We start from the raw sequence: 13,961 nt of genomic DNA, 5'->3' as shown, positions 1-13,961 counted from the left end.
GAGAAGAAAAAACGACACACTGCACGCACGCACCGTATGTTGATCAGGATGGAATAAAACTTTGTATATAACATTAAGGAACAAGGTGCAAAAAAGCTGACTAGGCGCAGCCATCGAGTTGCGCATTTTGTACGATAGTTGCCTTTCGTACGATATAAATAGCTTCACGGTGCGTGCGGAGCATAGTCTATGCACACTTCAAGATCTGCGTATATTCAGCGCGATATGTACCGAAAAACCACATGAAATTTGCACGCAGATGCTTGTGGTCTTGAAATGCTGTTGGAAAGACCAAAGTGAGTCTTTCTGTGTGTTAGAAACTCTATTTTGTTTCTATTTTTAGCTTCTGGAATTGTCATAAGTTCTTCCAGCCGCTGGTTATATTCTAAAGGTCCGTGAATATTGAAAAAAAGCATTAAAATATTTGATTTCGGTACGATTTGTTCATTCGTACATAATATGCAGGCTCACGGCTCAGGTTTGCACCTACTGTTTGTTCGCACTGTCTTTTCCTTAACTTCGTAGTAAGTTTCTCGGGAAGAGCAGCAACCTGGGTCTCACAGGCCTCTCCGGTGGCAGCACCTCCCACCGCAGGACAGTGGCGCACCGCTTAACCGCCGCACCACTGCGCCAGGAGTGGTATGAGATCTCCCAGGGATCTATGAGTGCAAAATAGAGGCTATTCCATTCCGCATCATGGGTATCAACCCACTATCATTGTCCGACCAACTTCCATGCTTGAACAAGGGATACGAACACCGGCACCGAAGTGCTAGCGCATAATACGAATTTGGCCTAGCTACTCAAATCGACCATTCTTTTTGTACATCCACAAAGCAAGCAACTTATTAAGCCCCCCAAGTCTCCCATACTGTAGACACGAATGCGACCTTACGGGAGTGAAAACGGGGGAATAAGCTGCCCTCTATCGCACTCCCGTTTATACGCACTCCCTTTTTACTCTTTTCTGTTTGGAGTGTAGTTACTCGCATAGCAAAATAAAAAAAGACACCCAGAGGGCCTGTTGGGAGTAGCGGGTTTAAAAAAGGCGGGCACAGGAAGCTCGTAAGGAAACGAAGGGACTGCGATCACGTGGAGAAAAAAAATGTAACGAATGGTAACGCCTGTGTGAACGAGGCGGTTGCCATGGAAACCAAAGCGATATATACACCTGCGAAATTCGTGGTTGATAAGCTGGGGCGACAGACGCGGTGTGTCAGCCGACCAGTTCTTGGCGCAGACCGAAGCCCTGACATTCCACATATTGCTTTCGCCGTCGCCCCGCCCACTCTGTCGCTTCCCCACCCCTACCTCTCATCTCGCCCAAAGCCGTTTTCCACACGCTGTGCCGTCGATTGCGTTGATTTCCGTGATTTTTGGCGGAAGCCGAGCAGCACAGGTTTCCAGAATCGAGCACTAACCCTCTGGCTGAGCCTCTTACGTGTGCGCAAAAAATTTCGATAATTTTTGTTTGCGCTCGCGAAGTTATGTTAAATTCTTGGAGTATTGCGCAGCCAAATTTTGAGCCATTTATCCGAGCAAAGGAAATAGCCAAAGGCGCGGTTCAGGTGTCCAACGATATATGAGACAGATACTGCGCCATTTCCTTTCCCCCAAAAAACCAATTATTATTATTATTAAATAGCCAAAGTTTCAACTTTCAGTGATACAGAATGCCTGCGTGTAAGATCACTCATAGCAAAGGATAATCCTGCCGGCAAAACTACGTGAGATTTTCGTAGGCGTCAGCTAGCGATAAAATAACCTTGCATTCTGCTATTGATTTACTGCACGTGGCTCAGTTTGTTTGAAAATGAAAATTGGGCAAAGTTTTTGGGCAAAGGAAATGGCGCAGTATCTGTCTCACATCTCGGCTCACACCTGAACCGCGCCGTAAGGGAAAGGATAAAGGAGGGAGTGAAAGAAGAAAGGAAGAAAGCGGTGCCCGTAGTAGAGGGCTCGGGAACAACTTCGACCACCTGGGCATCTTTAACGCGAACATAACCCCGGAGACCCCGTAGAATATCCGATACGGGTCCCAATTGGACTTATTTTCGGAAATGTGGCGGAGTGCTTGAAGGTTGCTTCACTTCCGCCACCGGTTGACCCGGTATTGCACTGCCTCCGGGATCGGCCTGGGTCTTTTCTATCCTGTCATCCTATCCCATCTTTCAACTCTCCTACTATCTACACGTGGTAGCGATTGTGGCTCGGCTTGAGCCAGTGAGCAGCCCTGTGCACTCTCCTTTTCTTTCTTCCTTCCTGGCAATAACAGACAGTCAGACTGACATCGCACAGCACACGGGCGCCTTTGCGTTTCGCCTCCGTCGAAACGCGGCCGCCGCGGTCGGATTCGAATCCGGGTTGAGACAAATACGCAATTTCGCAGGGCAGCCGTTTGAAGAGATTATCACGACGCGGAAAAATGTCGACAGCATATACAAACCGCAACTACCAAAATGTTTTTGCAGCACAAGTGCCCGGTAACCATAAGCGCCGCTTGGTAATCATCTACCACCATACCTTATGTGCCGCACGTCGAGCGCGCTTTTATAAATAAAAAGCGGCCTCCATATCGATCGATTAAATTTCGGGAAATGTTGACCGCACCGTGGGCTTCAGGCGGCGTATTGAACGCACGTGCCAAGGAAATAAAACATCTGCAAGAAACTACACCCACTACGCAAGTACGGTCGTTCAGTATCTATAACGCAGTAACAATTAGACCGATAGACAGAAAAAGAAAACCAAGCAATGAAACGCCCATTTATGTGCATACGTCTGATCGTTTTCACGAAAAGAAACGCAGTAAATAATAATAATAATAATAACAACAATAATAATAATAATAATAATAATAATAATAATAATAATAATAATAATAATAATAATAATAATAATAATAATAATAATAATAATAATAATAATAATAATAATAATAATTGGTTTTTGGGGAAGGAAATGGCGCAGTATCTGTCTCATATATCGTTGGACACCTGAACCGCGCCGTAAGGAAAGGGATAAGGGAGGGAGTGAAAGAAGAAAGGAAGAAGGAGGTGCCGTAGTGGAGGGCTCCGGAATAATTTCGACCACCCGGGGATCTTTAACGTGCATTGACATCGCACAGCACACGGGCGCCTTAGCGTTTTGCCTCCATCAAAACGCAGCCACCGCGGCTGCGTTTTGATGGAGGCGTGGTCGAAATTATTTCGAATTTACTGCGAATTATTTCGCAGTAAATTCGCATAAACTCGACATGGCCGTGCCTTAATCACAGTGCTACATTTTGCCGTCCACAACACTCGTTCAACGCCGATTTAGCGGACACGGCGCCAAGTACACCAAATTGAACGTAACGCCTGAAGAACAGAGCAGGCGCTAGCGATTGGTAAAGAAGGTAAACTCACCATTTAGTAGACGACTCTGAATTGCGTCAACGTGAAAGCTATGCTATCGTACCTTATCGCGCAAGATGGTCAACCAGAAACTCTGACTACATCTAGTCGCTCACCTCTCGTCACCACGGCTGCGTGCAGACAGTCCAGGGCAGAAGTTCTCACGCACACGGCACATTCACCAGGAGTCAAAACGCGAAGACACTATATACCGCACCACTCTTCGCTGCATAGTTCCCAAAGTCCACACTCAGGCACACAACTCCCAATGTCGTCACCAACGTAGCCGACGTGATCTCCATCGTGACTAACCTCCGCGTTTCTCGTATGCTCGGAGACATCTCGATTGCGGAGTGACACGATGGCTAAACATACTACGCCGCGATCACACTGCAGCTACCACACCCCTTCACACTCCTCCACCGTTCTAAGGCCCACTTCGAGCAGACGACCTGTATACGAATTCCACGCGTCGCTGACGCCATATCGCCGCTATACTTAAAAATTCAGGGGGGCACTTTGTTGACCTAAAGTGCGGTGAGGCGAAAGCCTTTAGCGCGGTTGTCTGCTTGTGTCGCCGATGTGTGGTGGATGCTGATTAAATACTACTATACAAAGAGTGTTTAGGCGGTATCCTTCCAGATCGGCGTTCAGAAGGCGTCCGGACTGTGACTCGACAGCGTGTTGCAGCGTTGCCAAGGGGTCCACGGAACGTCGTCGCCCGTTCGGCGCGACGCGTTGCCCGTTGGACAATTTAAGGAAAGGAGATGACGCCTGTCTCACATATCTTGATGGACACCCGAACCGTGTTTTATTCACAGCCGTAGTCGGCGAACTTGCAAGACAAAACTATTGAAGTGACGCTGTCCGCCCACACTCCCGGCCATTCGAGCCTCCTACTACAAGCGCGTCTTGGACGACGACCTCACGGATCTGGAGGGACTGACAATATCATTATCGCGTGAAACACTGCAGCGTCGCTATCCGCACCACACTAACGTACTTCCGATAGCGCAGTCACCTCTGAACTCAGATCTCACCAAAGTCGCTATCAGCAAAGGGAAGCCGGCCCGGCCCGCCTCCACACCTACTTGGCGCGTATACCACCAGTTCTGCTCCGACCGACCTCCGCAGTCGTGGTTCTGGCCACTGACCGCGTTACCCGCCGCGGTGGCTCAGTGGTTAGGGCGCTCGACTACTGATCCGGAGTTCCCGGGTTCGAACCCGACCGCGGCGGCTGCGTTTTTATGGAGGAAAAACGCTAAGGCGCCCGTGTGCTGTGCGATGTCAGTGCACGTTAAAGATCCCCAGGTGGTCGAAATTATTCCGGAGCCCTCCACTACGGCACCTCCTTCTTCCTTTCCTCTTTCACTCCCTCCCTTATCCCTTCCCTTACGGCGCGGTTAAGGTGTCCAACGATATATGAGACAGATACTGCGCCATTTCCTTTCCTCAAAAAACCAATTATTATTATTATCACTGACCGCCAGTAGCAACAACGTGCGGGAAATTCGCAATTGTTGGGCGGGAGAGAGAGAGAGCAGAGTCGCTGGAAAGAATATCCGAGAAAGTAGCGGTTGAACATAGTGCCCTGCCTCGTTACCCAAATTTCTGAGGCATACATTAAAAAAAAAAAGAATAGAACAAGGTTGGCATTGCAAAACGATCCTCATGTAATGCCGCCACCATCTTGGAAAAATTTCTTAAACTAGTGCTTCCACATTTATGTAATTTATTTTGAAGCGAGCGTTGAACTGCATTGACACGCAGGGATCAATGGAGACAGGCCTATGAAACTAAGAGGGTAGCATTGATGTACCCGCTACAACCGTATGTGCTGATTCCTGCTCAGGCTTCGCGACCCTATTGCTCGCTCGCACTTGTCTTCCTTCTAACGGCGACCCTGCTTCTACCAGAAGCCTGTACATTACATTTATTGAACTTTTATATCACTTTATCTACACTACGTGTTGTAACGGTTCCGTCCGCACTTCATAAGAACTCGTCCCATGCTGCGTTATGCCTGAATTCTACTTCCGCGTTGCTGTACATCTAGCACTGCTCTCTGTGTAAACGCACGCGAAAAATTTCAAATGGACTGCTTAGTTCGCGCTTAAATAACCAAAATAATTTTTACGTCCGTATCACTGATCTGGAGTTCCCAGGTTCGAACCCGACCGCGGTGGCTGCGTTTTTATGGAGGCAAAACGCTAAGACAACCGTGTGCTGTGCGATGTCAGTGCACGTTAAAGATCGCCAGATGGTCGAAATTATTCCGGAGCCCTCCACTACGGCACCTCTTTCTTCCTTTCTTCTTTCACTCCCTCCCTTGTCCCTTCCCTTACGGCGCGGTTCAGGTGTCCAACGATATATTAAACAGATACTGTGTCATTTTCTTTCCAAAAAAACCAATTATTATTACAATTCCGAAGGCATTAAATGCTAAATTAATCATACTTCTAGAGGTAAACTCGCTAAAAGGCGTGCTCTTCGCTCACACCTCGGGAATAACCGTTGACTTTCACATGTCCTACCTTCCCACACCCTCCATCCCCAACCACGGTGGAGTCATACTGGGAGACTCTCCTGGCCAGCTCCACTGCTGCTGACCAGCTCCGGATAATTACCGACGCCCTGAAGCGGATAGCCCTCCAAGGGCAGTTCTTTGCCCTGTAAGGGCAGCCCCCTAAGGGTTGCCCCGTGCCATGTTAGGGGATTTTCCCCCCTCTGTATTTGGCAATAAATGTTTCCACCACCGCCACCATAACCGTTGACTTGGATGATAAAGCGCTGCATTCAAATCATATCGATATGTACACACAGGATCTACATTCTCGCTCAGTCACGGGTTGCACGCGCACCGTCTGCAGGCCGACTCACAAATTTATGCGCGACCGTTTTTTGTAGGGGAAAACGAACTATTTGTTAAAAAATAAGAGGCGGTGGTTCTATTCTAGTTGCACGCGCAGTAGAGGCGTGCTGGATCCACGCAGTGTGCTTGTGCGCGTGTGGAACGTGCCTCCGACTTGTCCTTCCTCTCGTTCAGTGAATGTATTTCGGCGTGCTGCCTTTCTGCAAAATTAGCTCTAAAAAGGGGGCGTACAGAAGAGAAAAGACAACACCAGCGTGTAGAAAAGAGAACACCGACAACACCAGCGCCCGTGTTGTCTGTTCTCTTCTGCACGTCCCCTATTCATGCGCTAACTTTGTAGTGGAAAACCAACCGGCCAAGCTTGGCGCCATGCTCTTCCTTTTTTCTCGTGTGGTCTCGTCTCGTATGGACCAATGTTGGCCTATTGGTCTGCTCGACACCCTTTTCAATCGTCCGTTTATTTATCCTTCCTTCCCTTCCTTCTTTCTCTCTTCCTTCCTTCCTTCCTTCCTTCCTTCCTTCCTTCCTTCCTTCCTTCCTTCCTTCCTTCCTTCCTTCCTTCCTTCCTTCCTTCCTTCCTTCCTTCCTTCCTTCCTTCCTCCCTCCCCTCCCTCCCTCCCTTCTTTCTTTCTTCCTCCCTTCCTCCCTCCCTCCCTCCCTTCCTTCCTTCCTTCCTTCCTTCCTTCCTTCTTTCTTTCTTTCCCTCTTCCTTCCTCCCTTTCTTTCTTTCCCTCTTCCTTTCTTCATTTCTTTCTTTCTTCTTCTTCTTCCTTTCTTTCTTTCTTCTTTCTTTCTTTCTTTCTTTCTTTCTTTCTTTCTTTCTTTCTTCCTTCCTTCTTTCTTTCTTTCTTTCTTTCTTTCTTTCTTTCTTTCTTTCTTTCTTTCTTTCTTTCTTTCTTTCTTTCTTTCTTTCTTTCTTTCTTTCTTTCTTTCTTTCTTTCTTTCCTTCTGTGCACGCCATGACATTCCCACACAATCGGTGGCGGCGGCGGCCCTCTGTTCAAGCGCAAAAGCCCAATGTATAATAGAGGTCGAGTGTCGAGGGGGGCTTGAATCTCGTCCAATAATACAATACACACTCCAGCGACCAGTCTACGACCCCCGCCGGACCGTTCGGCCGCCCCTTTTGGGCGCGCCCTTTCGCTTCTCCCAGATCAAAGAGACGTCCCTACTCGTCTCCAGCGTTAATGCGCGCGACGACGACTCTCTGCCCTTTGGACGCTCGCTGGCGAGAATAGGGGATCCTCCATCTGGCTCGGAGCCCCGAATGAGATGCGAATCAAATTTTCCTTTCATATCTGGGCCCGAGCTTGTTACCGTTCTTTTTATTCCTCTTTCTGTTCTTCTTTCCACCTAGAGAGATGCAGTTTCGTTCAAATTACTCGTTCCTTGCATCGTGCCTCACCTGTGTTGCCTGTTTACTTTGTGTGTGTGTGTGTGTGTGTGCCGTGAAAGGCAAAAAAAAAACTGAAATGGAAGCGAAGTAAAAAAATGAATTGTTTCGACATTTCGACCGTTCAGTTCATTCTTTCTCTCTCAGGGCGCTTTTAATTTAACTCTGTAGATACCCTCACTGATCGGTCTTGAGGGCGACTTCAATCACCTGGCTCTGTTCAGGGAAGACCCTCTGATCGGGGTTTTGGTAAGCCTAACTGCGGGTAGATTGAATTGATCGTTTCTAAAGGAAGTCGTTATGAATTCGTTTCGCTCTACGTGGAGGATCCATGTTGAATCCCCCCCGAAGAAAAAAATAAAGGTAGAAAACTGGGCTTAGTGGCTAACTCTCGTACTTAAACATACAGCGCGACGAAACGGCCAAGGACATGGCTGCTCATATACGCTGCGCTGAGACGCAACTGAAATTTATCGCAATGTAAGCTTCTAAAATTAAAGGAAAAATAAAAAACACAGAAGTGGAGATGGTACACGCAGGAGCTCTTGTGGCGAACGGTTGAAGATGACATAGATAAGGTTTGGTTGAAAAATGGCGCGATTTTAACGTAGTTGAACCGAGCAGACGTGCGAAAGCGTGTATTTAGCCTGGTTGGCTCATGGTTTTGATTACTTGGGTCGTCGGCACGTCTGGCGTCGATATCAGACTCAGGTAAGCTTTAATCAAGGTTAAGCTGATCTGATCTGTTCGCGTCACAGATGGAAGTTGATGAAGACGACGATGTGCAGTGTACGGCGGCGAGAGAGTGACGCAATTTAACACGAGGCGTGATCGGCTGCGGTGGCAGCACAGTGGCTCTCGTGCAGTGTGGCCAGCGAAGCTGATCTGCTCGCGACGCCGCTGATTCGAAGCGCTTGCGGCAATGTTTATTTTATTTCTTGACCTTGCCCTCAAGGTCAAGCTTCACCCGAACTTCGTGGTTCGGGGTTTGACTGTGTGAAGAAAGCGATTGACTTCGTGTTCAATAACTCCCACGCTTATAGTAATGTTGTAGGTTTCTTGTAGCTCCATGGTAAGGAATGCAGGCTTGCGATTATCTCTCAGTATAAGAAAATTTCGTTTCCGAACTCTTACGAACTTACCATTGTGTGTTGTAGGTTTCTTGTAGCTCCATGGTAAGGAATGCAGGCTTGCGATTATCTCTCAGTATAAGAAAATTTCGTTTCCGAACTCTTACGAACTTACCATTGTGTGTTGTGTGTTTCGTGCAATTAGTTTAGTTGTGAGTGAGCGCTCTATGTGCTTTCCTGCCGTGCGTCGTTGTATCGCACTGTACCTTAGGGTATGAATCCTGAGCGATGTTTGTGGGAAGAGCGCTGCAGCGCACTTTTCAAGACGGGAAGAATGATTGAAATATAATTGATTTTTGGGGAAAGGAAATGGCGCAGTATCTGTCTCATCTATCGTTGGACACCTGAACCGCGCCGTAAGGGAAGGGACAAGGGAGGTAGTGAAAGAAGAAGGGAAGAAGGAGGTGCCGTAGTGGAGGGCTCCGGAATAATTTCGACCACCTGGGGATCTTTAACGTGCACTGACATCGCACAGCACACGGGCGCCTTAGCGTTTTTCCTCCATAAAAACGCAGCCGCCGCGGTCGGGGTTCGAACCCGGGAACTCCGGATCAGTAGTCGAGCGCCCTAACCACTGAGCCACCGCGGCGGGTAGTGCTTTCAGCACGCTCACAAATTGCGGGCGAAGCTGTTACTTTCGTTTTTTTTTTTATCAGGCGTCGCTAGTGGATGGATAGTGGATGGATGAAGATTCTGCCGCGAAAGGTCGCCCCTAAAAGAAACTGCTGCCCTCTGCACAAAGCAACTAGCGCAGCTAATAACGAAACTTAAACTATAAAAAAAAAAGCCGCCGTGGTGGCTCAGTGGTTACGGTGCTCGGCTGCTGACTCGAAAGACGCGAGTTGGATCCCGGCCGCGGCGGATCGCATTTCGATGGAGGCGAAATGCTAGAGGCTCGTCTACTGTGCGATGCGAGATTACGTAAAAGAACCTCACGTAGTCGAAATTTTCCGGACCCTTTCTCTACGGCGTCCCTCATAGCCTGAGTCGCATTGGGACGTTAAACCCCATGAGCGTTCCATCGCAGTGCATCTGTGTACGAACAATTATCCAGGCTATCCGAACTATTGGATGCGCTTAAAGGGCTGCTGGGAAGCAAGTTGCTATCACCGGTCGTAAAAGGCCATGTTGTCATGAACGGGAATGCGCATTAAAAAGCTTTTGTGTTGTTTACATCGCAGGACTCTCTTGCATGTAAATCTTTCCATCGAGCACGGAAGGACCGGCGGGAGAATGACCTACTCTCATTCCAGAGAGCGGAATCCTCCTCTCATGCATGTCGGTAGCGTTTTTGTAAGTCAGGAAAAAATGTTGCGCAAATCGATGAGAGAATGAAAGAGGCGAAGACAAACATAGAAATAGAGTTCTGTTCAGCCTTTAATCAGCCAAAGCACAAATCGTCATTCCGCTTTGCTCGGAAAACTTGGGCAATAGACAAACAATAAATTTTGCTGCTTAGTATAGCCGCATAGGAGATCGTACATTTCCAGACTGCCAGCGTTAAGCCCGCGCGGTGACCGTGAAATCATGAATAAATGCGCCGAGCGTGCAAGGGCGCCTTATTGCGTACTCCCATCTTCAAAAGAGTCGCGGGTGCTGTCTATACTGAGGCGATTCTATACACTGAGGCTGAGGCCGTTTGGGGGGGGGGGGGGGGGGCTTTTAGGCTTGCTCTGATAACAAACTCGAATCTGCCGTGACAAAGCCGAAGCGCGCAAAGCCAGCGCTCTAGGAATGAAATAAAAATGGATTTAAGACTGAAAATACTTAGATGCAACGTGAGAAACGAAGCGCGACGGAGAAGAAAGTAGACGATTTCTTCTCCGCAACAAATCAGTGACAGATGGAGCGCCCTCTATACCAACGCTGTCGCCAGTAATCTCTCCCTGCTTTGCTTTACACCGTTGCTTTCAGCCGCGTCCTTCTCCCTCTCCTCTCCCCTTTCCTTTTCCTTCTCCTTCACGTCCTCTTCATCCCAATTTCTCCATTTGAAAAGGGCGAGCTTTTCTATCATCCACCCTTTTGAGAAAGCCCTTTGCGCCCCGAAGTAGATTCTCTTCGTTCGGCGCTGTACAAGGAAAACTAAAATAAAAAAAATATATAGAGAGGAGCCTGCTTGCGAAACACTTTAACTCTGAAAGCTCTGCGTGCGTGACGTGTGCGTTCTTTTTTTCTTTTGATGCTCTTCAACGATGCCAAGGTTGCCAGCGGACGCTCATCTTTTCATCCCCTCCGTAGTGTTTTCGACGCCTTTCAGCCTTAGTCTGATAAAGTGGTAAGGTAGCTTCCCCTCTAGTTTCTTCCCTAGACACAAGGTTCTGCAGAGCGGGCTGGGTGTCGCGAAAAGAGAACGCGCCCCTGAGAGAGAACAATGGTGGACGGAGCTTTATTCTATTCAGTTTTGGCGGAGGCAGGTGTGCACTTAATGTGTGCCTGTAGGCGTCCCAGACACAAAAACAAATCAACATCTCATGTAGCCCGTGTCACGGACAGGGCATCTTGTCGGCCGTCTGTCGAAAAACACAGAACTCTCCGTTGTAGCACATTCCTTTATTTTCTACGTCTTCTTCCTTTGGCGGAGCCACGAAAGTATGCCCTTGTTATCAGGTTGTTGTCCGTGTTTCAGCAACAGAATACAAGATACAGCTATTTAACACACATGTTTGCTCAAAAATTTTGCTTCTTTAGCGGAAGTAGAAGAGAAATGAGCCATCACTGTCTTCGCAATGTATTCAGAAATCAGCAAGCAGCTGCAAACTCCAAAGACTAGGCTGCACGTCTAGCAAAACAACTTATGGTGGTACAACACTAACGAACAGCGCCAGTGCACCAAAAATAGCACTATTGAAGCGTATAATCTTTTTTTTCCTAGCATGCTGTGTCCGGTTTATAAAAGGAAGACATGCTTTAGGAGATCTTTTGTTTGAAACAAAAACGCATCCTGCCTCAAGTCACGCTTAATTTAAACAGCGAATAAGTGTGGTTGGAACCAGTTTAAAATACCTTCCAGTGCTGGTACTCGCACGCTATTTGGAGGGCATATTCTTAAACAATTACGGCATTTTTAAAGTAGTGAAAAATCAGAAAAACTTTTTTTGGTCAACTTCGCATACCATCGCCCGTTAAACGGTTTATGACGCAGTTCGCGCATACTGATGTCACTTAAAGCGTGTGCACATTATATATCACGATGAATTTTACAATCAATATCGATGGTCACTCGATAGCGTTGTCAGCCTGTACTGGACTTGGTTGAGAAGGACGCGATTTGCGGCCTTGTCGCTGTTGCTAAAGGCATTTCACTGTGTGGAAAATTAAGTAAGAGTCGATAGGGTCGATAGGAAGGAGTTCGATACGCAATGGGCTGCGCTGTATCCTTCCCAACAAGGCTAGCTTTTTCCGTTGACGCCGCAATTCTTTTGTCACTCTTGGCTTTTATCTCCCTTCAATGCCAGCTACTTGCATCGCGTTGTATACCCTGTTCTCGCGTTAGTCGACATCATGCCCCTGCCTCGCTTTTTATTGCTTATCTCTTCTTACTATTTCCCCCACCAGCTGCGTTTTTGAGATTTCGAGATAAGGGCTATTCATGGAAGCGAGGAACGCGCGTACACGGAGATTGATGTGGATCCTCCATGCTGGCGCCGAGGCGCGAGCCATGGGTCGTCGTCGACGAGGGGTCATAAATTTTTGAGAGGAGGGCGCTTTTTCCCGACGTAGCCGGGCGTCCCAGACGTACCCTTACCTCTTCCCTCCTGGCCATATACTGGGAGATTTATGCGATCAAGAATGGTTAGTATGTATATATATATAAGCAGAGTCGCTTCCTTATCAGCTGTGGCTCATTAATGTTTGTTTCTTTATTTCTGCCTTTCTCACTAGAGCCGTAGCGCAACCGCAGGCAAGGCTAGAGTCTCCTGTAGTCGGCGCAAAGTATGAAGGAAGCACTAGCTAGGGGCGTAGCCGTTGTCGGTTGCCTCATATTTTCACCCTGTCATCGATGCTCAGTAAAAGAGAAAAACTATTAACAAAAACATCTATTTGAGACTGCATTAAAGAAGCGGGAAACTAGAAGGTCTATTTAATAGCGAAACGTTGATAATAATAATAAAAAAACATATTAATACGGAAAGTAACGTGGTAAAGAAAACCCCACCAATACAGAGAATGCCATGTAACGACTTGGAAGCCTGAACGCACTTGAAACTTCTGCCTTGAATGTTCAGTGGGAAATGGCGTAGTTTTTTTGCTGGTGTACTGTAGAAATGTGGCGGGGAGCCTCCGTGATGGCAGGAAAGGAATGACGGACATTTGATTCACAGAGACAAAGGACAGGCGGTTACATTAGAAACGACGGGTGGATATTTATCTTCGGAGGCGCCGGCGCTTTCCGCACTGTGACGTTAGTGAAGTCATCTGCACAAAGTGTGGGCATAGTCATGGCGCATGAATTTTTTTATTATGACCCCCACTGTCAGATACGGTTCAGATAAACGGGCGGTAAAGATAACAGTGACAAAAGGGTGGTCAAAGAAAGTAACAGCGAAGGAAAAGATGAAACAAAAAATTGGCCGTGGTTTAGTTGTGGTTAAACCTGCAGTGACGCGATAGCTACAGCTGGCCGAGTGGAACTTGGTCACGTGACCAATCACGTGACGAACCACGTGATCAGCCACGGCGCGGGGGCCGCCGGTAGCTGCTTCATCTATTAAAGAACGCATATTAAGTATTGAAATTATACTTAACATACATATTAGTTGAGGGCACCTCTTTTGAGAGTAGTTCTTTTTACATATTCCTCTCTTAAGTGAATAACCACGACGTTCACAGCACAGACGTCGCTGTTTCGGTAGAAAGTGAGCCTTTCAGAAAAATCTCCTGGAATAGGGACGACCGCGTTATTTCCTCAAAATTAATAATAATAATAATTGGTTTTTTGGGGAAAGGAAATGGCGCAGTATCTGTCTCATATATCGTTGGACACCTGAACCGCGCCGTAAGGGAAGGGATAAGAGAGGGAGTGAAAGAAGAAAGGAAGAATTAGGTGCCGTAGTGGAGGGCTCCGGAATAATTTCGACCACCTGGGGATCTTTAACGTGCACTGACATCGCACAGCACACGGGCGCCTTAGCGTTTTGCCTCCATAAAAACGCAGCCGCCGCGGTCGGGTT

General features: G+C 47.6%; 1 protein-coding gene and 1 non-coding gene across 6 annotated transcripts in view; one reads left to right on the top strand and one right to left on the bottom strand.

Annotated features, from left to right (window-relative positions):
- The window catches only part of LOC144098936 (uncharacterized), a 214,499-nt gene that overhangs the window by 97,631 nt on the left and 102,907 nt on the right, over window positions 1-13,961 (top strand). The window lies entirely within an intron of this gene.
- On the bottom strand, window positions 9,307-9,379 carry TRNAS-ACU (transfer RNA serine (anticodon ACU)). The gene has a single exon. It is a non-coding gene; the product is annotated as a tRNA-Ser (tRNA).

This window comes from Amblyomma americanum, chromosome 7, assembly GCF_052857255.1.
Source record: "Amblyomma americanum isolate KBUSLIRL-KWMA chromosome 7, ASM5285725v1, whole genome shotgun sequence".
NCBI classification, from domain to species: Eukaryota; Metazoa; Arthropoda; class Arachnida; order Ixodida; family Ixodidae; genus Amblyomma; species Amblyomma americanum.
The sequence above is the reverse complement of the archived record's forward strand: the minus strand, read 5'-3'. Positions and strand labels throughout refer to the sequence as shown.